This window comes from Haliotis cracherodii, unplaced genomic scaffold (genome assembly GCF_022045235.1).
Source record: "Haliotis cracherodii isolate W230 unplaced genomic scaffold, xgHalCrac1.p SCAF_10, whole genome shotgun sequence".
Lineage (NCBI taxonomy): Eukaryota > Metazoa > Mollusca > Gastropoda > Lepetellida > Haliotidae > Haliotis > Haliotis cracherodii.
Window position 1 is genome coordinate 31,303,108 of NW_027266265.1, and position 13,082 is coordinate 31,316,189.

Here is a 13,082-nt window from a genome sequence, read left to right on the forward strand (position 1 = left end):
GTGCAATAATCATGACCTTGACCCATTTCACCTCACCTCTACCACAACACTTTTTGAAAATGTGAATGAAACACTAATAACTAATTTAATTGTGGCCCAGACATATTAAGTTGAGCAAGTTAACATTTTCATATGGCTTTACTCAATCCAACAGTTTACAGAAGAAGGATAATTAATTTTAACATAAACGCCTTTCTTCTCCTTATTGGACGCGCGTTGCCCAGTTTGACAAGGAAATGCACATTTTTGTCATCGGCAAGATCATGAGGTACAACCCGTCAATTCAGACAGTATTTTGTGCTCTCCTGCACGTGCATCTCGCAGTGGTCATGCGCAGTAGAGTTACTTCATGGCTGCGTTAATGGCGAGAGATTAATCGAAAGGGGTGGAAACTGAGCACTAAGTATTATTGCTAATTATCCCCAATCTTTTCCCAGTCTGCCAGTCAGTGCATGCATAACGCATTTCAGTCACTTGACTCGTTATTCTGTTGCTCAGAGCAAAACAATCAAAAGTCTTCAATGGCTTGAAATGCGATATTTCTTCGGAAATGAACACATTCTCTGGGTTCATTTTAATTGTACATATTCACATGATATGTATATATAAAAAGACAATTTGAAACCATTAATTACTTTCTGAGACTAAATTTTAATTTAATTGTTTAAAGTTGTAATGAGCTGTAAGTTGTCCAAAGATTCTAGACCCGTGAAGATCCGGGGTAGAATAGGTCTTCAGCAACCATGCTTGTTGTAAAAGGCGACTATGCTTGTCGTAAGAGGCGACTAACGACTCGCTGACTTGGTTGATTCATGTCATCAATCCCAATTGTGTGGATTGATGCTCATGATATCAATCACTGAATTGTCTGGTCCAGACTCGATTATTTACAGACCGCTGTCATATAGCTAAAATATTGCTGAGTGTGGCATTAAACAACAAAACAACAAACAAAGATACTATTATCCTGTATTTTCTGACAATACTTGTTTCTTCGAGGGAACGTTGGCAATGTTTTTGTTTGCAGTGACAGCAGAATTATCCTGCTGGTGCACAGGTGGTCCCGTGGAGCAGCAGTTTGCTTTGCAGTATTGTGTCCCTAAGTTGTGCCAAGATTGCCTGATTGATTGTGAGTTTGAATCACGATTTCACCCAGATTACGAACCTTGGTTTGAAAGCACCATACCAGTGCTCCTGATTTTCACCAAAGTGGGATTCTGATTAATGGCTAAAATCAAGCTGATTGTTTCAAAGTGGTAAATCTACTATAGTGAAGTTAGATCTCTTCAGTCTTGTTAAAGTTATCAGATAAAGCTCGAGATGTGTTTCTTTTCTCTAAGGTTGTGTAATGTGGGTGTGGCTGCCTGCATTTAGGTTACTCTTGACAGCGTTTTGATTGCTCACATTATCAGCCATTGTTTTGCCTGCTGTAAAAGTTTCCTCATTTTCTAACTATCTTCAGGCTAGATAAATGTGCATGCTTGCATGTGTGCATTTAATTCACTAGAAAATATGGCGACTTACACATTGCAGAATACATTTTGTCAATTAATATATATTTCTTCCCTCCTGCCTTCATATTTGGGGAAGGGGCACTGGTGGCCCAGTCGTCTAAGGCGCCCCAATTCGCTGTGCAGAGTTGCGTCCCTTGGGCACGCCAGAAACCTATGAGTGTGGGTTCGAATCCCGGTTCGCCCTGATTATGTTTCTAGGTTTGTCAGCACCATACCCGTGCTCGTGGGTTTCACTGAAGTGGTAAACGTCTGAGACCTGCATCACTTCAGGCTTTCCTCCCACATTAAGCTGACATGCCGCGATATAACTGGAATACTGTTAAAAGTGGCGTTAAACCCAACTCACTCACTCATTCTTATTTGGGTAATACAAATCCAGAAGCAATCAGTTATATTGGCCTGGCCTTTTCCAAATGTTTCACCCACTCTCAACTGGAGTCGTATTTCCCCAAAGTCATTCATTGAAACAATTTGTTATTTTATGATCCAGTTGTATTTTTCTAAGTGTTTATCTAAGCTTAAGCATTACTGGTACTCACTTGGATAAGTGTGCAGTTGTTTTTGGTTAATCCCCATTTTTTGTCCAGTTGTTCATGTTGTTAGGAATTTGTAAAAAGAAACATGACAAATGTATAGTTTAAGTAAAAAATTGATCCTTGTCTTTCTTCTCTATCCACTCGTGAGAAGCCAATAATATCTTAAACCATTTGTTATCGATTTGTCTAGTGGCAGCCTAAATGCCTGCTGTGAAAAGCTTTGAAGTAATGTTGCACTCATGGACTACGTTAGAAAATGCATTTTTAAATCACAGTTGTTAAGTTCCTGTTTGGTATGCAACATTTTAGGCCATTCCAGAAATTGACCCAGCCGTAGAATGAACCATGCTTTATAATATCGGACCCGTGAAGATTCCGGGATAGAATAGGTCTTCAGCAACCCATGCTTGCCGTAAAAGGCGACTAACGGGATCGGGTGGTCAGGCTCACTGACTTGGTTGATGCATGTCATCGATCGCAATTGCGTGGATCGATGCTCATGATATTAATCAATGGATTGTCGAGTCCAGACTCGATTATTTACAGACGGCCGTCATATAGCTGGAATATTGCTGAGTGCGGCATTAAACAACAAACCAACCAACCAACCAACTTTATAACATAGATTTACAACAGTCATTACTCCATAATCATCAGAACAAGGCCCACACCAGTTTCATAAATGTAGAGGGGAGAAACAAGTGTGTAAGGATTGACTTAAGTGACGTAAGTCATGATAATATATTAGCATTAAAGATTACCCGGTAACAGTTTCTTGATGTCCAGGTTTTTCTTCATCAAATAGTTATTTTTATTGCACATAAAATATTCATATTTTACTTTTTTAATGTTTGCAAAATTTAGGATAGACTTGTCTGTAAAATAGGACAGAAGATTGATCTGGATACTGAATTCATGATCAGGATATTTCTTCAAAAAGCCTGTTGATGATAATGGATAGTCTTCAAGAAAGGTCTTTAGTTTCCTGGTTAAAACTACTAGCAAGTAGGGATTTGAAATATGCACACTGTTTAGGATGAACATGTAACAGGGTGTGGTTTCATCCCACAGATGACATCCTTGCCATGTCAACTTTCTCGCAGGGCTATGTGGACAAGGTGTCCAACCTCTGATCAGAGGGTCTGTGGTTCCAATTCCATCACAGATACTGGGTTGTTTATGGCTGCTACATTGGCACCCAACATGGGTCTGAGAATGTTCATGTCAAAAATAAGTCCTTGTACCCAACTATCCAGCCTTGGACTTGCCTCCTGTTGAAGGGGAGAGTGTGTTTCTGGATGTTGAGTCGTCCCACATATGACATCCTTTCCTTGACAGCTTGCTGATGGGATAGCCTATTTGGTGGAATGGCCATGTGGACAAGACATCCAACCTCTTGTTCCGTGGTTTGAATCCCATGGGAAATGGATATTTTATGTCCACTACAAACACAGAGGGGAGATCTGTTTATATGGTTCCTTTCATATCATGGTGAAACCCACCATTATCCAGCCTCAGTTTGTCTGTCTTGTAACATTTCATCCAAAGCATCAGGTCTTTCTTCTCCATTTGTAAGCAGTATGGGCAAGGAACTGGACACCAATTTCAGTGGAACTACTGTATGATCCTCCGTGCCATTTGTTTTTTGTTTACGGGCGGTCGGGTAGCCCAGTGGTTAAAGCATTCGCTCGTCACACCGATGACCCGGGTTTGATTCCCGACATGGGTACAATGTGGGAAGCACATTTCTGGTGTCCCCGGCCATGATATTTGCTGGAATATTGCTAAAAGTGGCATAAAACCATACTCACTCACTTTTTTAGCAGTTACCCGACAGCCTTGAAATCAATGGAAAATAGTTGTCTGTTAAATCCTCATGCTTTAAAAAAATAGAATAGATTAAGGGCAGGGCAATACTGTAGCAGGTGTATATATTTGTATTTTAGTCTTTTTGTAAATAAATCTATTTCAAGTTTTGTTTCTGTTGAACTTTATTCAACAGAGGTATGTGTTTGTTTTTATCCCATCATTCTATGTCCAGGCCTCAGTGATCAATCACAACCCAAGCTCTACTACATTCTTTGTCCAGCCCTCTACTGATCAATCACATCCCAAGCGATCCTGTGATTGGCCAAATTCAAACTTTACCTTCTTTCTCTGACTAACTCCATATTGCCACCTTCACTATGCACTGCACTGGGAGTATTCATAGATCACCACTAAAGGTTAGTTAATAATTTATCTTTACTTCTAAATAGGATTAAATAGTAATCAAAGATTATACATTATAAATAAGCATTTAAGAAGTAATTATATTTACATTGAATCATATATTTCTATTAATGTTGATGTTTTGAATGAATGTGGTTTAGAGACTGAACTTTAACCTAAGCAATAGTGTATTTGAATATTATCTTGTATACACCCTAAGTTATAGCTACATTAATGGAATTGCACAAACTATGCATTTTGTTATTCATTTCATTGTATTTAGTCACTCTAAGTATTTATTCCTGCTCTTTCTTCTGCAGGACATATCATGAACGGTGACATTTGAAGGGTATCAAGTTTCACACCTTTGTGCCACACATAGGGTATGTTTAACCATTTTAGTTAATATGTATTGTAAGCCATTTCTATCATATCATCTAATAATACTTAGTTGTAAGTAATGACAGAAATGATTGTATTGCTTTGATGATGATATGATATATATTATGTTTTAATATGCACATACTATATTATCTGTTGTTTCTTATTACAGGGTGTCTATCGTGATTATCAATAAACATAAGCCTCACACCCCGTAGCTGTCTTGGTGTCATCTGTTTAAAATACTGGATAAAGCCAAGAAAACCTGGTTACAATACGTCCTCCAGGGTTAAGTGTGGGGCAATACCTCCTCCAGGATTAAGTGCCGGTCAGTACCTCCTCCAGGGTTAAGTGTGGGGCAATACCTCCTCCAGGGTTAAGTGTAGGTCAGTGCCTCATCCAGGACTAAGTGTAGACCAATTCTTTCACTGTTTGGTTCTCCAGAGTCATGTTTTACAATTGGCCTATGATGTACCTGACATGGCATGAAACCCAATAAGTTCACTTAAACCTGTTTACATGTATTGTATGTAGGCTAAATGCTTTTTAAGCAAGTTGAACAATGATGGTTGCTCAATATTATCCTGTACCAGGATCTCACCTAGTATATGACAACTGGGAGTCACCATGACTCAGCATATTTTTTTTCTGATTAATGAGCACAGTTTAGAATGCCATAAGTATATTTTCTCAAAATAACTTGAAGACAACATATTTGCCCTTGAAATTTTTTGAAATGCTAGTAATATTGTGAACATTCTGTTGACTGAAACACATTATCATGAAGAAGAAAATATAAAATTTTATGGTCCTTTGGGTGTTTTGATAAAAACTGTACTGATATAATGCATCAGCAGTATCTTTAGGTTGTTTAGATGGATTCCTGCGTCATGTGATATTCTTCATATGTCAGAACCATGCTTTATTTCCTGACTGGGATGGTCGGAGTTGTCGGTGGACTTGCTTTATCACCAATTCCCTCACCACCTTGTGGAACTTGGGATATGATTGTAGTCTGTAGTTTGTGAGAACACAACACCATGAAGATCCCTTTGGAATGGCTGAAATGTCAAAAGTTATTGTGAGCTCTTATTTTGAGAGGAGAAAATAGTTGTGTCATTTTTAAGATAAGGAGATAGAATATGTGGAATATTACATTGTTGGGCTTTTGCTGAGGAGTAGCCCAAACCTTCAGACCTCGCCAGCATTCAACTTTTACAAACCTGAAGCTGTTGCTGTGGTTCAGGTGTCTTTGTACAGTAAGTAGGTAAACCAAGTACACCTGAAGCTGTTGCTGTGGTAGAGATGTCCTGCCCCTTTAGATAGATTAACCAAGTACACCTGAAGCTGTTGCTTTGGTAGAGATGTCCTGCCCCTTTAAATAGATTAACCAAGTACACCTGAAGATGTTGCTGTGGTAGAGATGTCCTGCCCCTTTAAATAGATTAACCAAGTACACCTGAAGCTGTTGCTGTGGTAGAGATGTCCTGCCCCTTTAAATAGATTAACCAAGTACACCTGAAGCTGTTGCTTTGGTAGAGATGTCCTGCCCCTTTAAATAGATTAACCAAGTACACCTGAAGCTGTTGATTTGGTAGAGATGTCCTGCCACTTTAAATAGATTAACCAAGTACACCTGAAGCTGTTGCTTTGGTAGAGATGTCCTGCCCCTTTAAATAGATTAACCAAGTAGACCTGAAGCTGTTGCTTTGGTAGAGATGTCATGCCCCTTTAAGTAGATTAACCAAGTACATCTGTAGCTATCAGTATCTCATTCTTGGAGTAAAATATAGTCTGTATTCTGTGTCTAAGTCATACAAGACTCTATATAAGTGCAATATTTTTTAACACTACCTAAAACCCCATTTCACCTGAGCTTTTCAATAAGGTGTTCTCCCTTTAAGACCCTGCTCTGTTCCCTACATGTTGGTGTTTCCATATGGGTGGAGGGTGATGTTAAATCTCGCTCACTCACTCACTCTTCAACATTAAATCTTTTCAGACTTTGTGACTGAAGTCTTCTTGATGGTTTAAGGGTGAGGAATTTGTTTTGACGGCCTTACAGACTTGTACGGCAGTAGGAATGATTCCCAGAATGCTTTGCACCACTGAGATGACTCTCGGCTCCTATTGACCAGACTGCGATGTTGTTCTAATGGGTAACTGTGTGCTTCTTCATTAAGCTTGTGCTGCCATTGGCTACTTCAAACAGAGGACTATTGAGAGAATGATTATATATTCAAATAAATGCTATTATTCACATCAGGGACCAATTTCCTTTCTTTGACCTTCAACATTGTCCAAGATGATGAGAGTCCAACAAAATCTTTCTCATGAGCTCACAAGATGATATTTATTTGATGTCAATACATACATATTTCAAATGTTTGTGTGAAACATGTAATACAAAAAGAGCCTCAGTGTCTCACACAAGTTAAATAGCCAGGATATAAATATGATATACAATATGCAGCTGACAAGGGACCTGAATATTCAGGCTAGGTATGTGGAGGAAAACAAGCGAGGGTGTGGCATTTGGCAACAGAGAGACACAGGAAAAACACATTACACACTTACACTGAGTGGTGTATAGATGGGCTGGTTATGCCATCAACAGGAACAGCAACTGCTGACATTACATGAATGCTAAACATCCACCCACACCGCTAGTTCCAGCATGGCCGGTGTTACGTAGGGAAGTAGCTTTCTGACTGGCTTCAACAGCCCTGTAGCTGCAGCCATTGACCTGAGTCTAACATGTGGACCCTGTAAAAAGCCGGGAAATTTTTTATTCGAAAGAGATTATTTTTTAACGCTGCTTCGAGATATACAATTTTCTACACATTTTATGACCCCACATTAATGGAGAACCCGTTAACAATTATCTCTGTCATAAAACCTGAGACGAATGTTTTTCCTGTATTTACTGGAACAAATTATATTTTTACATGATTTTGGGGTTTGTCAGAACTATACCCACCCACCTGTAACTCACTCACTCAAATATCCAAGACCAACTTGCACATAGCTACGTTAGCGCTACGACTATCTGGAGTGTGTTAAAATATGGGTGTTACGATTGTTGTACTAAAGTTGCTTTGGGCCAGTGGGTCCAGACCGAAATATACTGTGTTTCATATAAAGTTCCATAAAAAAGAATTATTCTTTAATTGTATAAAGCATCTTTCAATTTATATTCATGAAGACATCTCCCCCCGACTAAATGGTCTTGATTCACAATTTGCGCATGCATGTTCATGCACAGTGAACAGTTTGCATGTTTGTTGGGAAAATGATACTCACGCACATGTTTTTTGAATGTGAACAGCACACAAAGAACGTTTAGCTATCAGGTGCTCATAAAGACACTTTTGTTTAACTGTAAATAAATGCAGTGTCGCAGCTTGCTGGAAATCAGCTTCCACACTCCGTGGGTAAGCTGCAAATTGGAATGACTCAAAATGAAGTTGCTGGACATTTTAAACTTCATCGAAACAGGGGGGCATTGGTAGCCCAGTTGTCTTGAGGCGCCGTGATTCGCTGTGCAGAGTTGCGTCCCTTAGGCACGCCAGAAACCTATGATTGTGGGTTCGAATCCCGGTTCGCCCCGATTATGTTTCTAGGCTTGTCTGAGACCTGCATCACTTCGGGCTTTCCTCCCACATTAAGCTGACACGCCGTGATATAACTGGAATACTGTTAAAAGCGGCATTAAACCCAACTCGCTCACTCATCAAAACACAATGTCATCTCTTTGCTGGAGACGTCATCTACAGTAGGGTAAGTCTCATGACTTGCCACAGACCGGTCATCCACGTTTGATGTCAACAAGACGACCATATGTGGTTGGTACATCTACAGAATCGATACCAAACATACCACATTAACAACTTGGACAATTCCTAGGTTGAGACCCAGTTAGTGGCAGAACCATAGGCAACCATGCTTCCACATCATTGTCCGGCATGTCTAGCTTGGTGTAGACAGCATCTGAGGTTCAGAAAACAAGACTGGGTTAGAATACTGTTTACAGATGAGTTTCATCTGGACAGCTCTGATGGTCGTGCAGGGGTCTACATGCGCCCAGGAGAACATTTAAGCCATGTTTGTGTTACTCAACGTCACCAGTTTGGGGTGAAGTCTAATGGTATGGGGTGGCAACACATCTCATGGAAGAACACAACTCATCATTGTTAATGGCAATGTGAATTGCGTACGCTGACAGGACATCGTTTGAGATCATATTCTACCCTTTGTACAAATGAAAGGATGCATTAAATGTCATGTTGTAGCATGTGTAGTAACAGACTTTTTGAGGCAGCATTACATTCTGGCATGGCCATCTGTTTCTCCAGACGCATCCACCATGGAACATGTCGCAGATGACATGGAACAAAACCTACGACAGGACCAGAACCAGCAGGTAACATGAGTTTGGTTGGATCAATCCAGTCTGTTTCATTTATTTAGTGTCTTCAGTGCTCTGCCACTGCCTCTCCTGTATCAATGCAAATAGTGGTCACACCCGATATTGACATTGTTGATTGATTTGTTACACCACCTCTCTTTTGGGGCATGCCACTCTGTCTCCTGTTACCAGGTATGGGTTTTGTAAATGAATTTATGATTAAACATTGATCAGATGAATGATAAAATGTTACGTTGTTATTTTCAATAACCTAACATTTACACCACTTAATATGAAGCACATTTACTTTTTTCTGTTGGTATATGTTGAGGAAATTAAGATCTGTGGAAAAGAGTTCAGTATTGGTGTGAGTGTGGTATCATGGATTTATTCTTATTACCACTGTTTTGATGTGTACTGATGTTAGGGAACTGGTCACCCAGTCATCAATGTGCTGTGCAGAGTTGCATCTCTTGTGCATGTCAGGATCCTATGATTGTGGGTTCAAATTTCAGATTGACCTGGAATCTGATTCGACGTGGGTTCTATCAAAGTGGTAAACGTCTAAGACCTTCATCACTTCCGGCTTTCTTCGCACAGTAAGCTGAAAAGCTGTGATATGAGAAAAATACTGTTCAAATTGGTGTTATAAGCATTACCTATTAAAATCTGTGTTGGAATAGGTCTTCAGCATCCCATACTTGCCGTAAAAGGTGACTGACTATGCTTGTCGTGAGAGGCGACTAACAGGATTGAGTTGTCAGGCTTGCTGACTTGGTTGATGGATGACAAGATCGATGCTCATGTCAGTCACAGGATTTTCTAGTCCAGACCAGATTATTTACAGACTGCTGTCATATAGCTAGAATATAGCTGAGTGCGGTGTTATACAACAATCAAATAGACCTCACTTGCTCCCTCTCTTGCCTTGGAAGCCTCCATGGGGAGTTGATGAGAAAGGATAATGGCAATAACCTGTCATGCCCCTCTGCACTATTATAAGAAAATCCCAGGTGTTGTCTTTGATGTTGACTGCTTGTTTTCCTAGTGCACAGCAATGATGTTTTGTAAAACCAGGTTTTGTAGATAATAGGAGTGAATCGGTCATTGGCTTGCAACTGTAGACCACACTGATGAAAATACTTCTGGAAAAAGGTGTTGTTGATGCGCCATTGAAATCAACATCTGAGCTATTTGCTTTCATTATTTACAAATTTATTAACATTTACAGGGTGTTTTCAAGTGGGAGAAGATGCACAAACACTGAGTAACGATCAGCTGTTCTAGCGTTGGTGGTAGATTCTGAACATGCCAAGAGCCTTCCTAAATGGTTTGTTCTGCCAGAACATGCTGAGTTGAATATATATTGCCGACATTGCACTTCCTGAATTCTGCTGCACAGTTGCTGCACATTTTGTTTGTGTATTTTTGCAGCTTGCGATGAGTAGATTACAAGTGGGTGTGATGTTACCGTTGCATACACAGATGGTAGGCGGTGGAGAGGAGGGAGTGGCCATTGCTGCATACAACAACTGACAAGAACTGATGCTGTCTGATTGCACGCACACCCGCATCCAATTGTGTAAGTAATATCCTTCTGTTTTCCTGTGCTAAATGTACAAGATGTCAGTTAAATGATGTAAGAATATCTGAAGCTAACCTGTGTTTGACAAATGGAGTGTATGGATATTTGGGTGTCTACAAATATGGAATTTATCTAAGTAGGCAGTTGAGAAGTTTTATTTGAGTTATAAATGGATATAGGAGTTGAGTCTTCTTGGGTGGTCATAGATCCAAGGAATGTGTAAGGTGCTTGGTCAATTTGGCCACCCATTCCTAGCTGGTTCTACGGTGAATGCTATGAGGGGAGATGCTCAGATCCTATGTTGTACACAGGACATGAATCTTCAGATGGACATAGCGTAGTTTAGTGGCTAAAGCATTTGCTCAACATGGGATTCTCCATCATCGGGAAATGCCTGCCTCGTATATTATTCATTTTGAGAATACTAGAATCAGAGTACATATTGTATTGCAATTCTTAATGTGCATAGTTGTTGAATGAAATTCTCCATGGTCGATGTAGGCTAGATAACACAAGTTTTTGTTGCTATCCACCGTTTTATGTATCTCTTTTAATTGGTTCAATCAGGCTTCTTCTGATAGTGTTATGCATTCTGATCTGAGTTTTTGTGTGACCAGTGGCAAGTTGCGTAGTTATCTGACAGGCTTATCCGTTTTGAAAATCAATTGAATCATGAATCAGTACATGGTGTATTGTGTCATCAGATGTATAGTGATGGTGCTTCAGTATCGGTGTCCTGTACATCTGAGTGCAGGCATGAGAGCACGCTACACTGAGTGTAGTAGATGGAGTATTTGCCTGGAGAGTGGTATGTTGGTATGTCAATCCACAGACCGCATCATATCGGAAGATGTTAAAAGATTGTACTTCTTGTTACCCTGCAAGATAAGGACTGGTTGGCTCAGTCAGGATACTGTGTCTGAACTGGATGTTAAATTTTGGCATGATATCTCAATGGGCTAGCACTGTAACACCAGCATAAATTCGGACTAATACAAGCAGCTACACACACATGACACTACCTCTATGAAGCAACGTTTAAAATCACCTCTACTTGCACACAAGCTGTGTAAAATCATACTCACCACTCACTCACTGCCCCACACACCCTCAAACCCCCTCACTCACCCACTCTCACTCACTCACTCGCCCCACCCACCCTCAAACCCACTCACTCACCTTCCAAACCTCACTCACCCACTCACTCACTAACTCACTCACTCACTCTCCCATCCACCCTCAAACCCACTCACTCACCCACTCACTCACCACTCACTCACTCCCCCACCCACCCTCAAACCCACTCCCCCACCCACCCTCAAACCCACTCACTCACCTTCCAAACCTCACTCACTCACTAACTCACTCACTCTCCCACCCACCCTCAAACCCACTCACTCACTCACTCACACACTCACTCACTCCCCCACCCACCCTCAAACCCCCTCACTCACCCACTCACTCACTTACTCACCCACCCTCCCACTCACTCACTCACTCACTCACCCACCCACCTTCCCACCTTCCCATGAATGCTCACTCACCCGCTTTAATCGGAATCTAAGACATGGAAATTTTCAACCATGCTTTTGAATCTGGCATGAATAATTATTTAATAATAAATGTCTAATGAGTTATGTGTGAAGTCCTGAGATGCCTTTAAAGACATGGCATAGACACTAATGCCATGCATAAATAGAATGTTTGTCATAAATGAGGGTTTAGAGCAGTTAATGCTGATGTGAGTTCCCACATTTAAAGCCTGTGTGATTATGACATTAATAAACATCCTTCCTAGTACAGCTAGTACCTGGCACCAGTACAAGAAGAGAAAAACAGCCATCCCAAAAGAGAAGATTGTAGTGCAAGTGAACTCTTAATTGTGAAATAAATAGTAAATTAATGTTACCAGATGCATATGTTTTATATAACTGCGAACAATGTAGCGGTCAGTATTTTCATGCTGCTATATATAGATAAGATGATATGAGTAATTTTGTGTGGCTGTAATATTGCCAAACTGATATTCTAGCTTAAATAGTGTTGATCTAACTGCAAGTATCTGTGATAATGATCAGTTTACTTTCACAATCATGGAAGAATTTATTTGTTTTACAACTTAAGGGTTAGTGAGAGAATTATGCTTGTACTTTATCACATTTTTGAGACGGTTACATTGAGAGATATGAAGGTAAAAGGAAATTTCAAGGCCATATAAAATCATTCAGAATCAAAAGTGTTCAAACATTATTTTTCAATCTCTTTTGACTTTAATGCATGGATGCAATGCTCCAGCTTTGTTATCCCTGCTGTTAAGGAAGTCTTCATTTGGTTTCCTCCAAATGCCTCCATGGCAGTAGCCACCTTGCTGCTTCTGGTAAGAACACAGGTGGGATATGAGTTAGAGAAAGGGAAAAATGATGGAGTGCATTGCAATCACTGCCACT

At 40.2% G+C, this 13,082-nt stretch overlaps 1 protein-coding gene across 2 annotated transcripts in view; it reads left to right on the forward strand.

Moving 5' to 3' along the window:
• The first annotated feature begins 10,548 nt into the window (after nucleotides 1-10,548).
• The window catches only part of LOC139454307 (A disintegrin and metalloproteinase with thrombospondin motifs 16-like), a 220,051-nt gene continuing 217,517 nt past the window's right edge, over nucleotides 10,549-13,082 (forward strand). For both annotated transcript variants that reach the window (XM_071235933.1, XM_071235934.1), the window contains exon 1: nucleotides 10,549-10,632. The gene's annotated coding sequence lies outside the window, so the exon portion shown is untranslated. The remainder of the gene's footprint in view (nucleotides 10,633-13,082) is intronic.